General features: G+C 35.2%; 1 protein-coding gene across 4 annotated transcripts in view; it reads left to right on the top strand.

Annotated features, from left to right (window-relative positions):
* The window catches only part of Nubpl (NUBP iron-sulfur cluster assembly factor, mitochondrial), a 204382-nt gene that overhangs the window by 87776 nt on the left and 100834 nt on the right, over positions 1–15772 (top strand). Inside the window, exon 1 of one of the 4 annotated variants that reach the window (XM_015491691.2) lies at positions 12805–12937. The exons of the other annotated variants lie outside the window; for them this stretch is intronic. The gene's annotated coding sequence lies outside the window, so the exon portion shown is untranslated. Of the gene's footprint in view, positions 1–12804; positions 12938–15772 lie in introns of those variants that run through there. 4 annotated transcript variants of the gene reach the window in all.

The following is a 15772-nucleotide window of genomic DNA, read 5'->3' as shown; positions in this document are numbered from 1 at the left end:
TCTCATCTAGATTTATAGTATGATATATTAAGTTTCAAAGGTTCTCAGACACTTAGGCAAAGAGATAAAATATTAAATGATGTTCTTAAGATAATTAAGTTAGCCCTGTTTAAATATAACAAAGAAATTTATTACCTTGCAGGGATTAGGTTCACAGACTGCATTAAGTATTGGTGAAGTCATTGAATGTCTTCATTGTCAGTTTTGGATATTTGACCTTATTCAGTCCTCTTTATGATTTTTGCATCATCAGGTACTTTATCTGAGCTCATACTTTTAAATACTTTATTAGGTCTTCATGAAACATTAAGAATGAAGAACACCAATTAATTCAGTTAGAGGGTAGAGAGTAAGTAGTCTTTCAAGCACCTAAGACATGTTTGTTTTTAATATTTTTATTTTTTAGCCCTTTAAACATGAAGCAGATTTTCTATACAATATATCTCAATTATTATACTTAGATTTATTTGGAACTTTAATCTGAGGCCCAAGAGTCAATTATGCTAAACCTAGTTAGTTTTGAGTTCCCCTTTCCCGTTTAAGAGTATAGATTAGTCAACAAGGAAAAAGAATTATAACTTGGCTTTAGTGCCAAGTTCTTTGAAATGTTTTTTATAAGGTGATATTATTTCATAAGTGGCTTTGTTTGATTAATCTAGCATAAATTTCTTTTAAACACCATGCATTTATTCATTCATTTAATAATTATCTATTGAACTTGCATCAGTTATTTTTGTACTTTAAAAAAATGTCATTAGACTGTCATTTCAGCAGTAGACATTTGTTGGCTACTTATTACTTACTATGTTTGGGACGTTGGTTAGATGCTGAAGATAAAACAATGTGTGAGAAAAAGTTCCAGATTTCAAATTGTTAAAAAGAAGTTTTTAGGGGGGCTGGAGATATAGCTCAGTTGGTAGGGTGCTTGCCTTGCATGCACAAGGCCCTGTGTTCAACCCCCAGCACCACCAAAAAGAAATAAAGAAAAGAAAAAGCTTTTAGTTTTAGACTTACCTTTGACATTCAGATATGCTGGAAATGTTGGTGATTTTTCATATATCATTGTATAGTGTTTTATTTAAGGCAATTGAAGTTGGAATTTAGAGAACAAGGCTGAGTAGTATATGGTTTGACCATTTAGGTTGTGTTATCATTATAGGATACCAGATTTTGCAATCTCATTTAGGATCCATGTCATAGAAGAAACCCTGCGGTCAGCATTGAAAGAGAACAAGTTGTCAAAAGGAATTAAAAACAGCCTATGAATATTAATTGCTGATTATTTCCTCCTATTTAAAATGCCCTTCATTTTCTGCTAATTGTCAGGGATGACTTACATGACTTACCTTCAACTCGCTGTGATGACTGAGTACTTATCCATGCAGTTTTGAATATTATAATGTAATATTCTTTTTTACATGTTGCTATTATAGATTTCTAAGACCAAAAGTATTGCAATTTTTTTTAGACTGGCACTGACTCTTCCCAGTTTCCCACACAAGTCATTTACAGCGAATTGTTTAAGCACTGGAGTAGATCTGTCTTCACCAATTTACTTTTGTTTCCTCTCTTCCCTATTAATACAGGTATAGAGACACTTTTCACCTAGTAGAACTACTTAGTGATCTAAAGCTTTACATGGGTAATTTTATCAAGATGGCAACAGAAATAAAACAAAGCAACCAAAGTATTAAGAACAGGGAGTTAGTATTTACAGTGTCAGTCACTCATACATACTCTAACTTCTTGCTTCTAGTTTTGAGTTGGAGCTGTTTATGAGGCTAAGGAGAGTGCCGTGGCTCTGTGAGCATTTTTCCTAACCCATTACCCAGTGAAGGCCTTCTGTTGTAGCCCTCTGCAACAGCATTGAAAAAGAACAAGTTGTTAGAAGGAGTTAGAAACAGCCTATGAATTTTAATTGCTGGTTATTTCCTTCTACTTAAAATACCCTTTGTTTTCTGCTAATCTAGCTGAGCTAGATTATCTTTTGTTCTGTATTGATGATTGACCTTCTTGGATTAGCCCTTGTTCTGGTACCTTTGAAAGATGAAAGTACTTCACTATTCTTGGCTATAAATTGTCTTCCTTAAATTTTAGGGCTTTCAGACATATCTCGAATTGTCCTGGATGAAGGAACTACCATGTCATCCCCCCATGTCCCATTCGTTTTATCACTAGCTGTTTCTCTCTTTGATAAGGTAAAATGGCTTCCTTACCTAGTTGCATCACCTTCTTCCCTGGAACTTTTCAATACAGTATTAATTTTCTCACCCTTCAGATCTTCCCCTTCAGAGTTCCAAACCTTTGTTTACTTTGAATATATCTTTTTGCCTGAATAATAACCATGTTCTAAGCCCATTTGTGGGCTAACCAAACATCTAGGAATGCTTGAGACTGTGGACTTAGGTCACCAGTTTTACTTCTCTGTCATTGACTCAGGTGCTTCATAAGGAGAGGTAGACTTTACCTTGATTTTATTTCTTCATATTCTCATTCTCAGCAAGTGAATATAGAGAATCAGAATACATAGAATTTCAAAACATATGATTTGCCTCTTTATTCCAAACATAAAAGTATAACAACAGATATCATTAATGTATTTTTCTGGCATCTAAATAAAGAAGAAAGGAAAATTAGAGAAAAATAGAGTATCTAGCCTAAATCTAGGCCTAACTGAAAAAAGAGCAAACAGAAAGTAACAAGAGAAAGAACTTAAAAGTGCTAGGAATCAAAGCTATTGTTGTGATTTAAACTGGGCCAGTGTTTCTTTGATAAAGCAAAAACACTTAGATATTCTTTTGTCTGACAACAGAGAACATTTCTCATTTCATTCTTTGCGTATGTGCCAGAGTAAAGTGATGCAGTAGAGGTCTTGAGACGGTCATTTCATGTTAAGGGCAGGCTTTAATTGTATATCTGACTTAAGTGGGCAGCATGCAGAAAACTGGCTTGTTTCTGAGAGAATTGATAAAATGGTACTCTACCGTTTAATTGAAAACCAGCAATCAAAATTAGTGCAAAAGGAAGCACTATTAGGAAAAACTGTGCTAAGCCAGAAGAATATATTGATCAAAGGAGGATGAAAGATGTCAGACACAATTCATTAGCAGCAAAAACCAGTGAGGCTAAAGTAATTTGCTTTTGAAAATGAGTAAATTAAAAAGGAGGCTGATTGCCAAACCCTTAACAATAGACCATTTCTACCTTGAACACATCCAGAGGAATTTCTAACTTTTTCAGACAATTCTGTAGTTGATGTAGACCTTGAAGAATGATCTACAACAATTTGAACTAAGTCTTAGATGAGGTAATTATAAAAGAATCGTGTCTTCTGCAGTGATAATTAAAGCGCCTTAGTAAAGGTTATATAAAATTACTTGCTATGTCTTTAGGAGAGCTTCTTGGAGCTGTGGCCCCTGTTGGATGGGCAAGGGCTTACCCTGTCTCTTCAGGTGCAGATGTGGGATCATGGGGTCAGAGGCAGATGTCATAAGCCTGCTGGAGCTGTTCGAGCTTCAAGGAGACTTCAACAGATCCCAAGCAGGCTCTGAGGAGGGTTATGAATACAACTGGGGATTTCATAGGATTGTGACCTCTTTTTACTATTTAGGCAGATACTATATTTCATTAATTTTAAGATACATGTTTTTCAAATTTTAATGTCTCTGAAATGGGAGTGTATTTTATAATCAACAACTTTGTGGTATTGTGTCATCAGTTTAACATTTAGCACTTTCTTATAGTTTAATTTTAGAATTTTTTTCTTTCTTGGTGGTATATAAAATAATGGTATAACTTATAGTCCACATTTTTTTTTAATAATGAGATAACTATTTTTCTAGTGATTCTTTTAATGGTGAGTGATTTGTATTCCCTTTTCTATCATAATTGCTGCAGAGTAATTCCATGTCATTCATTTTGGTCAATTTTTTTTTTCATTGTTGAAAGACTATTTTAAACTTCTGGTGACTGTTTTGGTAATCTTTTTATCTTCTTTCATCCACCCATCACTAAATTTATTTCCCCCTCTCACTTACTCAGAGATTTTTCTTCCCAAAGTATGACTCTCATGATATCAGTCATTTTATACACCATCAGTGTTACTTTTTAAAACAACCTGCCCTCTGACTTTATTCATAAATTCATAGGAATAATTTTAGGAATATTAAGTAAGAAAAAAATCCATGCATTATTTATCAACCTTTACTCATTGATTTTTTTTAAAAAAACATTTTTAGTGTATTGTGGATATACAAAATAGTGTGGTTCATTTTGATGCAATGATAATATGCAAGAAATATAATTTGCTTCATTTCAGTCCCCAGTTCTGCTTCTTTTCCTTTTTCTTCCCTTTCTCCCTCCTGCCATTTCCCTTTCTATACTCTATGATCTTCCTTCTATTTATTGTTCCTTCTATTCTATTATTGTTCTATTATTATTCTATTCTTCTATTCTATTTATTGTTCCTTCCTTCTACTTTTGTTTTTTAATTAGCGATATGTATGTGTGTGTGTGTGTGTTTATGCCAAGACTTTATGTTACAGAAACAAATGTCAGACTGTTACAGTTAGTTTATTTTGATAGAATTTTAGTGTGGTGAATTAGTTAGCTGGATATAGGAAGCATCAAATTAGATAGGTCAGATTAATATATTATCCCTATTTACCATGTGCTAAGCCGTATAAGCCTTATGCTGTTTGCCTACAGTGTTATCTCATTTAACCCACACAATTCTATATAATAGGTACTGTTATTATTTTTTTATTTTTTTAAGAGAGAGAGAAAAGAGGGAGAGAGAGAGAATTTTTTAAAAATATTTATTTTTCAGTTTTTGGTGGACACAACATCTTTGTTTTATCTTATGTGGTGCTGAGGATTGAACCCAGCGCCCCCGCACATGCCAGGTGGAGTGCGTTACCACTTGAGCCACATCCCCAGCCCGGTACTGTTATTATTTTTACTTTGAAAATGAAGAAACTGGCCCAAAGAAATTAAATAACTTGGCCAGTGTCCTACAGTTTATCTTGCTGATTCTCTAGGCTGAGCAACTAAACTATACAATTGGAAGTTTTTCAAAGTTCTAAGTTTTTACTTAAAAGAATGAAAATACTCTTTTATATCATCCTTGAAATGATCATTTGATATTAATAAATTAAATTGGCTACAGATTTTGTGTTCTGTTCATTATGATTTAGAAGGCATTTCTGAGAAACTGTGAATCTCTTTACTCTGTTCATTATTTAAATGCCCCTTTTTTATCCCATGTCAATTGCATTTTTACATTTTTGATAATATGTTATTTGGGGGCAATTTTTATATGGAGGTGAGTTATTAAAGTATTTTTAAATAATATGGCAATGAGAAGTTTGATAAATCCTTCTATATTATGGTGTCAGTAATTACAGTAATAGAATTCATTTATTAATGTAATAGCTATAGATGAAATATTAAATATTATCCCCAAAATAAGAATGTGAGATGATGGGTATGTTTGTTAGTTTAATTTAGATTATTTCATAATGTCGTTGTATTATTAAACATCACATTGTAACCCATAAATATTACTATTATTTTATCAATTAAGAACAAAATTTAAAATTGAATTCAAATTATTTCACAAGATTTACTCTTTGGACATGATCACATCACACCAAGGTACAATAGCATTTCACAGTTACCTAGTACAAGGTGTACAGTAAAGGGAGACTTTTCCATCTCAGTGATACAATGTCTGCTTTATACAGATTAAAACTCAGCAGTACTTGGTGTTAATTGTTGAGACTTGTACAGTGCTCGGAGGGATTTATGGAAGCAGGTGGTCATTAGCAGTTTAGTAAACTAGTTGCCATTCAGTGACAGTTTCAGCTAATCTCAGGTCTTCTTTTCAAATCATTATCCCCCACCCCCATGAACAAATAGATTTAGGGAGAACATATATTGTGAAAAAATTAGGCCAAATAATGAAGTTAGAGGGCATTATTGCCCTTGTTTACAACACTGATTGCAAGTTCAGGGGTTCCCAATCATTTGCTAGGACTCATAGAACTCACTGAAAGCTTTTATATTCACATTATGGTTTATTACAGGAAAAGGATACAGATTAAAATCAGTCAACAGAAGAAGTTGGTTAGAGTTCAAGAAATTATTAAATTCAGAACTTCTACTCTCTTTTTTTTATTGGTTGTTCAAAACATTACAAAACTCTTGACATATCATATTTCATACATTAGATTCAAGTGGGTTATGAACTCCCATTTTTACCCCAAATACAGATTACAGAATCACATCGGTTACACATCCACATTTTTACATAATGCCATATTAGTAACTGTTGTATTCTACTACCTTTCCTATCCTCTACTATCCCCCCTCCCCTCCCCTCCCATCTTCTCTCTCTACCCCATCTACTGTAATTCATTTCTCTCCTTGTTTTTTTCCCATTCCCCTCATAACCTCTTATATGTAATTTTGTATAACAATGAGGGTCTCCTTCCATTTCCATGCAATTTCCCTTCTCTCTGCCTTTCCCTCCCACCTCATGTCTCTGTTTAATGTTAATCTTTTCCTCTTGCTCTTCCTCCCTGCTCTGTTCTTAGTTGCTCTCATTATATCAGAGAAGACATTTGGCATTTGTTTTTTAGGGATTGGCTAGCTTCACTTAGCATAATCTGCTCTAGTGCCATCCATTTCCCTGCAAATTCCATGATTTTGTCATTTTTTAGTGCTGCGTAATACTCCATTGTGTATAAATGCCACATTTTTTTTTTCCATTCATCTATTGAAGGGCATCTGGGTTGGTTCCACAGTCTAGCTATTGTGAATTGTGCTGCTATGAACATCGATGTGGCAGTATCCCTGTAGTACGCTCTTTTAAGGTCTTCAGGGAATAGTCCGAGAAGGGCAATAGCTGGGTCAAATGGTGGTTCCATTCCCAGCTTTCCCAGGAATCTCCATACTGCTTTCCAAATTGGCCGCACCAATTTGCAGTCCCACCAGCAATGTACAAGAGTACCCTTTTCCCCACATCCTCGCCAGCACTTGTTGTTGTTTGACTTCATAATGGCTGCCAATCTTACTGGAGTGAGATGGTATCTTAGGGTGGTTTTGATTTGCATTTCTCTGACTGCTAGAGATGGTGAGCATTTTTTCATGTACTTGTTGATTGATTGTATGTCCTCCTCTGAGAAGTGTCTGTTCAGGTCCTTGGCCCATTTGTTGATTGGGTTATTTGTTATCTTATTGTTTAATTTTTTGAGTTCTTTATATACTCTGGATATTAGGGCTCTATCTGAAGTGTGAGGAGTAAAAATTTGTTCCCATGATGTAGGCTCCCTATTTACCTCTCTTATTGTTTCTCTTGCTGAGAAAAAACTTTTTAGTTTAAGTAAGTCCCATTTGTTGATTCTTGTTATTAACTCTTGTGCTATGGGTGTCCTATTAAGGAATTTGGAGCCCGACCCCACAATATGAGAGGGAAATTCATCACCTGGAGGTCATTCCTCAAAAAAAGAAAAAACCAACACATAAATGAGCTCACACTTCATCTCCAAGCCCTAGAAAAGGAAGAGCAAAACAACAGCAAATGTAGCAGAAGGCAAGAAATAATTAAAATCAGAGCAGAAATCAATGAAATGGAAACAAAAGAAACTATTGAAAAAATTGACAAAACTAAAAGTTGGTTCTTCGAAAAAATAAATACGATCGACAGACCCTTAGCCATGCTAACGAAGAGAAGAAGAGAGAGAACTCAAATTACTAACATACGGGATGAAAAAGGCAACATCACAACAGATACTACAGAAATACAGAAGATAATTAGGAATTATTATGAAAACCTATATTCCAATAAAACAGAACTTCTACTCTCTTCTCTGCAGAGTTAAGATGTGCCAGTCTTCTGGCATTAATGTTTGAGAATGTGTGTCAATATTGTCAACTGAGTAAGAGCATCTGAGTCATGATATTCTGAACTTTATTGAGGGATCTGTGACATGGGCATAATTCATTATGCAGGTGTCCGATCTTAGTCTCTATTCTTCTGTCCCTCTAGGCGTGATGCAAATTCCTACTCCATTGCTCAAGACCTGTAGTCCAGCAGAGACCTTAGAGATTATTTCTAAAAGCTAAAGTCAGAAGCCAGTTATGTTGAGTCATTTTTTTGTACAAGGTTAAATTCTTCACTACATAGAAATAAGGTTTGAGGATCCTTAATCTTTTTTTTTTCTTCAATATTTATTTTTTAACTGGATCCTTAATCTTAACATCCAAAATCCACAATGTTCCAAAATCCAAAATCTTTTGAGTGCTGACCTGATGGCACAAGAGGAAAATTTCACATCTGGCTTCTTGTGACAGTTGTAGTCAAAATGCAGATGCAGTAAAAATATTGCATAAAATTATTCCCAGGTGCTGGGCGCAGTGGCACACACCTGTAATCCCAGTGGTTTTGGAGGCTGAGGCAGGAGGATCACAAGTTCAAAGCTGGCTTCAGCTGTGGCGAGGTACTAGGCAACTCAGTGAGACCCTGTCTCTAAATAAAATACAAAATAGGGCTGGAGATGTGGCTCAGTGGTTGAGTGCCCCTGAGTTTAATTCCCGATTACCACCTCCCCCAAAAAAATTACTCCCAGGCTATGTATATTTAAAGTGTGTATGAAAAGTTAATGAATTTCATGGTTAGACTTGTGTTCCAACCCCAAGATATCTTCTTGAGTATTTTCAAATATTACCAAATTTGAAAAAATCCCCAACCAAATCCCCTTTTATCCCAAGCTCTTGGGATAGCCTGTGAAGTGAATAATATTGGTTTCCAAAATGTATGTGTGTCTAAAGCTAAATTAGAATATTAACCTAGCCTGTATGAAACATTGTTACTGAAAAAATTAGGCGACATAATTCAGAATAGTAATTCCTTGAAAGTGTAATTGTTCTGGGCCATATTGTTTTCCAGCCAGAGAGATTACTAGGACTAGTTCTTTGGAATACCTGTAGGCCTAATCCCATTATGTACCGTGTTCCTGTCATTCTTGGTAATCTCTGAAATATAAGCCTCTCTGGTCATCTTTATACTGTATAGGACTTCTTTTCTAAACTCAAATATTCCTCCCTTCTTCCCAAATTTTTGTTTTGTACTTCTGGAGCTCCAGTTTTATATTAAATAAAGTTTTTCTTAATATCTGAAACTGAAAACTGACTCCCTGCAGACATAACTTTTCATGGAGTCTTCTTTAGTGGATACAGCTCATTCTTTCACTGTCTACCTGTAGATTTAGAATAAGATTTGGCATATTCCTTGTTTCCTCAGACACCTTCTCCTCCACACTTACATTCTTTTTGATAATCATTGCTATTAAAAGTATAATCACCCTCTCCCTTTCTCCTTTGGTTATCTTTTTTCTTTTGTAAATAAAGGTATTGGTTGTTCCTTTTTACTCTAGTCCTATGCACAGTTCTCATTGACTTCAGTGTCTGTGTAGACAATTCATTTAACATCCTAATCTTTCAATTTCCTCACCTGCTTGAGTACCCTATATGTCTGTTTTACTTCAGCTGCTTATTCTCAGGGCATCCAACATGTCCACTGGAGGTACTTATCTTATTCATCTGACCGTAGTTTTTCACATTTTCAGCCCTTTTATTATGGCCAGTATACCTTGGGTTCCTTGATTGTCCTACTCTGTCTGCGTTTTTCAAAACTTTCATTTCTTTCCTAACACAATTATATATGGCCCATTATTTCCTTCACTGGCTTGCTGATGATAACTTCAACTCGTTTGTCTCCTTGGTTTTGTATTGTACTTGCTACTCATTGCTATATTGCTTTTCCTCTAAACCATAAGCTACAGTTTATGGTGGATTCGACAATCTGCTTTCTCTATTCTTAATCTCAGACTGCTGTACAATTTCAAGGAAATCCTTGTAAGTGGTATGGGTAGCATTATGAATAAATGATATCTGCACTGCCAACAATCTCTAGGAAATGATTCTTTCATTCTTTTCTTTCTTTCTCTCTTGCCCAGAAACCTATTATCCTAGGCAGCCCTCTCTCATGTTCTAAATACGAACTACTCTAAAATCAACTTTGTTATCCTGAAGACTTCTAGCCTTCAACCTCATCTGAGACTTTTAAATGAGTAATTCTGTTTTCTGCTGAAATTAAATTTATGTGGCACAAACTCTCTCAATTCCCAACCAGCCTCTTATAGATTTATCTGGATCTGAATTCACTTTTGCCCCTTCCCTTCTGTGTCTTTGACTTCTCTCTCTCTCTCTCTCTCTTTTTTAATATTTATTCTTTAGTTTTAGGTGGACACGATATCTTTATTTTACATTTATGTGGTGCTGAGGATTGAACCCAGTGCCTCGTGCATGCTAGGTGAGCACTCTACCACTGAGCCACAATCCCAGCCCCTGACTTTTCTCTTTTTTATACCAACTTCTCATCAGCATTTAAACTTACCATGGCAGACAGCATTGGCTGGCTATGTAAAAGTCATTTTTACTCCCATCTTTCTTACTTTTTCAAAATAGAACTGGAAAGTTTGGTCATCTTCTTCCTACTCTTATCACTAACAGTGGCCATGTGACCCAGTTCTAGCCAATGAGCTGTAAGGAAGTCTAATGGGGGGACCTCAAGGGAAGATGTTTTGCTTCCTAACAGAGGGTAAGCATTGTTCTCACCATTTGTTTCTGTGGGGAATGTGTTTTAAGGACATGATGCCTGTCTTGTGTAGTCACTTTGATAGAGACTTGGTCAGATGATATCACTGAAATTTTGGGGGGAAAAAACCCCACCAAAACACAACCCCAGAGTCATGTACTTTTCTGACTTTTTAAAAGTAAGCAATAAGTGCCTTAATTGTTTAGGCATTGATAATTAGGTTTTCTCATATTTGCAGCTAAAGACATCTTAACCTATCAAGTTTGTTCCAGTCAAAACAAACAAACAAATAAACAAACTAAGCAATTCTATCTTGACTTCATGATTTACACTAGATAACTACCTAATCTTTGCTCTTTCTTTTGCCAAGCTTCTTAAAAGAATTTCCTGTATCTGTCTGCCACTCCCTTGCCTACCACTTTTTTTTCTGTCTATATTTTTTCCTCCACCATACTTTTGCCAGGGTAACCAAAGATACCTTTAAAAAAAAACTCCTATGTATACTTTTCAATCCTTTTTTTTTTAAATATATTTTTTAGATATTGATGGACCTTTATTTTATCCATTTAGTTATATGTGATGCTGAGAATTGAACCCAGTGCCTCACACAAACTAGGCAAGTGCTCTACCACTGAGCCACAACCTCAGCCCCTTCATTCCTTATTTTAATTGATCTCTGCAGCATATGATCATTAATCATGAGCTACTCTTTTCCACTAGTTTTTCTAATACTGCATTCTCTTGTGGTATCTACCTTTTATCTTTTATTATTCTACTTTATAGTTTCTCATTTCTCTACTTATTCCTTATCAATCTTCAGCATAGATATAATTATTCTAATTTTATAGGTTTAGAAATTAAATAACTCAAGGTCATGTACTTGGTAAATGATGCAGCCAGCATTTGAACATAGTTTAAAGCCTCTAAAATTTATCTTGAGGACTCTCCTCTGATTTTATGCTCTCCCTGGGCAATTTTATCTAATTCTGAAGTCCAGATACTTAAAGTTCAGCCCAACTATCTCTCCTGAATTGTAGATCCACCTACTCATCATAACTGCCTATTGGATAGTTCTGCTTCATTGTCTCATGGATCCCTCAAAGTCATAAAGTCCAGATGAGAACTTATCACCATTCACCTGAAATTCCTCCTTCTTTGCTTATGACAGAGATTCAGTGATAGGAACTACCACCTACCGAGATATTCAGGCCAAAATCCTGAGTGCCATCCTTGACTCATCCTTCTCACTGCTCATATTTACTGTGTCCTATTTTTCCCATCTGTCTGCTGTCCCTTCCCCAATGTAGTTTCTCACTTCCATTCCCAGGGAAAGCTATAACAGACTTCATACCAGGTTCTATGTAATCTGAACTAGTCTGACAAGCCATTCCAAGGTATAGGTTACCCATACCCCCCACCCCCCCCACACCCCCATAATGTTACTTTCCTGATTTAGACTTTTAGTTGTACCTTGTTTTCAGGACAAAAGTTCAAAATCTAACTCAGGAAATCAGGCCTACTTGATCTAATCAGGGTGCATTCCCCTATTCCTACTCTGTTCCAACTGACCTAAGCCGTTTACTATTCCTGAATTCAGTTTGCTTTCTCTTGCTTTAGCAAGGCTTTCACTTTTGCTTTTTCCTCTTACTGAAATATTCTTCTGAAACTCCATCTCACCCTTCACCTCTCTGCTTAGATGTCACCTCTTTTGGGAAAGCTTCCTGTGATAACCCCTCATCCCACACTGAGTGCCCTAGCGTGTTTGCAGTACCTTAAAAGGGCCACCCACTCTCTTGTCTCCGGCCTTTCTATGAGCTGCTTCCTCTGTCTGAGGATTCTTCCATACCTCCACCCTGTTACTACTCATTCCACTCAGTAGCAGTGCTCTTCATCATAGCAAGAAATTCTTCCTTTTACTTTTTGAAATTTGAAATAATTCTGTTGTTTTCTTAAATTTTAGAAATTTAGAATATTGTACATTTTGATTTTTAATGTCTTTTTTCTTTTTGCCCCTTAATCTAAGCTTTTAAAAACAAAACAAAACCCCAAGCCTGTTCTTTAGCTTTATGCTTCTCTAAGCAAGCTGACATTGCCTAACTTGGGAATCGATTATATGCCAGAAGTCAGCTGATACTGTTTGTTTAAAAAAAAAAAAATGGTATTTTCAGCTTTCAGCCCCAGCCACTGAACCTGACAAGTTCTGACATCTCTTCTCTTGGCTGCCTCTCACTTCTTTTCCTGTTTCCATGGAAATGGACATCAGATCACAGAAACATAGTAAGATACTGGTGGCTAATTGCTATTGCAGATTTCTGAATTCTCTTTGTTTGTGGAGTGATTATTTTAGTGACTCTTGCCCACTATGTCATATATGGTAGTTAGCCAAAATATGTAAGGCTGTTTCTGGGTTTGGGAGCTATATAAGGTTTCCCAAGTGCTGCTAACTGGTATCCTAAAATGTATCCTTTGTTTCATCTCTCTGGGAAAATATATTTTAATTTAAGAACTGTAATCTTGTCAGAAAGAGGCACTAGTTTTCAAGCCAGGAAACCTGGCCATAGTCCCAGATCTGCTACTACCTCACTGTATAACCTTGGTCAATTTCGTTATATTTATTGAATGAGTCAATGGCTGCTACTTAGCTGTACAGCTTCTTTACAAGTGACCCAGTGTAAAGATGGTCCTTCTGCCAGTGTGTTTTAATAGAAAGCATAGAAATAAACTATATAACTAATTTTAGTTAAGGAAATCAAACCATGTTTGTAGAAATCTAAAATGGAAAAGTGATTTTATTCTCAGCCTTTTGTTTACTTCTTCTGTAGAATGATCAGAATAAGCCTTGGCATTATAGCTAGAAATGTTAGTCTAACGTTATCTTTTTATTATATGTGTGGTTTCCTGAAACAAGTACAACCCTTATCTTATAGCAAAGTACAGTGATTAAAATTATGGTTGGAAAATTTCTTTCATTTTTTATTTAATGAGGGGATTTATTATATCCTTTATCTAATTTGTCTTTTGTTCACATACAGTATGTATAAGAATTTGTCATAGCCATGTATCTCTGTAGTAGGCTTATCTATGCCAGGTCAGAATTTCTTTTAAATCTAAATTTAGAACTTGGAAAGCTGGGTTTTGTTAAGTGTAAGAAAGGACTGGCATGCATGTATAAAAAAGGTTAGCATTTACTGAACCACTTCTTCAGCATACAGTGTCTCCTCTATTTCAAATGAACTTGAGTAATTGTAATTGATATGAATAGAATGAATCTCTTATTTTGGGTGGCAGAATAAAATGCAGGTTTATACAACATTCCCAACTGTAGTTGCAAATATACAGATATAAGCTATACATGTATTCTGAGGGCCCCCAGTTAAATTGGGGTTCTACCATCAATGTAGCTAGGGGCCTTGCCCAAACAGTAAAGAAAGTGTTGGTAGATGTGGTTGTTTACAGTGCATCTTTCAAAGGATACTTTAACCTGGCCCATGCTGGGGTCAGTATACCATCACAATAGGAAATAAATTCCAAGATTTATTACTTATAGATCCTGAGTGTGGAGGATAGCCCTCTGTCAGCAGATCAGGCAGAGAGAGAGAGAGAGAGAAGGAGAGGAGAGTACATACCCAAGAATGTGATAACTAGCAGTATATACAAGGAATGAGGGTGGGAGTTACTTTAAGTTTGTGGGAAACTGCCTGAGTTCTTGCTGACCATTGGCTTAAGCTATGAGGTGTGTTATCCTACTTTTAATACCTAGGCAGCAACTTTTGCTGAGTCATTCCTGTTACAAATGTTAAGACATTATAAGTAAATTAAATGGGAAATAATTCATTTTATACTTCATAGTCTGAGTAGATTTTTCTAAAAGAAAAAAATCTGCCTTATATTCAATTTGCTAGCAAGTTTAGTTTCCTATATGGAGCCTATAGTAGACTTGAGATCTGGCCATGCATGTCAAATCCTCCATTTGTGACATAGCTGTGGACTTTAGTAGATCCACCTTACGGCCTAGTGCTTTTAGGTACAATGCTTAAAAGCAAAAGTTTATTTCTGTAAATAAAAAAATATTCAATACTTGTAGTATCATTAAAAAATAAAAAAATAGTCACCAAAAAACCCTAAAATGACCCACTAATAAGTAAATCACTATTGATTTTTTGGCATATTCCTTTAATTAAAAAAATCTAATGCATAAAATGAATTCATAATAATGCTATATATGATGCTTTATAGCCTACTTACTTCATTTTCCACTATCCTGTGTGTATTCTTTAAAAATAATTTTAGTAACTCTACTGTATACCATCGTGAATGATTACATAATTGATTTGACTTTTAAGAGCTTATTGTCTTATTTAGATTGTTTTCTTAAATACAACATTGAACAGGAGTCTATAAACTTTCTTTAATTCCTTTATTTGATGTAAAAATACCTAGATATTATTTTTGTTTTTTTCAAGGCTGGTACCTCAGTAGTTCTTACTTTAATTTATTCTTGTCTGCCACATCTCAGAGTTCTTTAGGTCTCATTAATTTTATCTGGAATATGTTCCTTCATCTCTATTCTCACTGTTTTTATAGTAGTTCAGGCCTTCATCATCTAACTTGAATTACTGCAGTATCTGCTACATAACTGGTCTTCCCACCTTTGGCCTTTTTATTTTTCAAAATATTACTCATCCTGTAGTTAAAAATTACCTTTGTAAACCATGGATATAGTCATATAGTCCTTGGCTTTACAGTCTTTGATTTTTTTTTATTGTCTTCAATATTATATTGAAGCCTTAGCTGGTTTTTAAAGACATTCATATTTTGGTCCTGTCTAACCCTTTTAACCTATTATTCTCTGCTCTACACATTCCATATTTCCTAGGCAGTCTTCCCTGAACATACCAAGGTGTTCTCAGAGACTTTTGTGCAGTTCCTGTCCTTCCCATTACACAGAATACACTAACTCCTATCTCTGATGACTTCTGCTCAAATATTACCTATCCTGTTGATCTTTGTTATCCAATATAGTAATTGCTAGACATGTGTCTACTTAATTAAATTTATTAAAATAAATCTTAAAATTTGTCCATCATAAGCATATTTCAAGAACTCAGTAGC

This window comes from Marmota marmota, unplaced genomic scaffold, assembly GCF_001458135.2.
Source record: "Marmota marmota marmota unplaced genomic scaffold, marMar, whole genome shotgun sequence".
NCBI lineage: Eukaryota > Metazoa > Chordata > Mammalia > Rodentia > Sciuridae > Marmota > Marmota marmota.
Note: the sequence above shows the minus strand (reverse complement) of the source record. Positions and strands in the feature narration are given on the sequence as shown.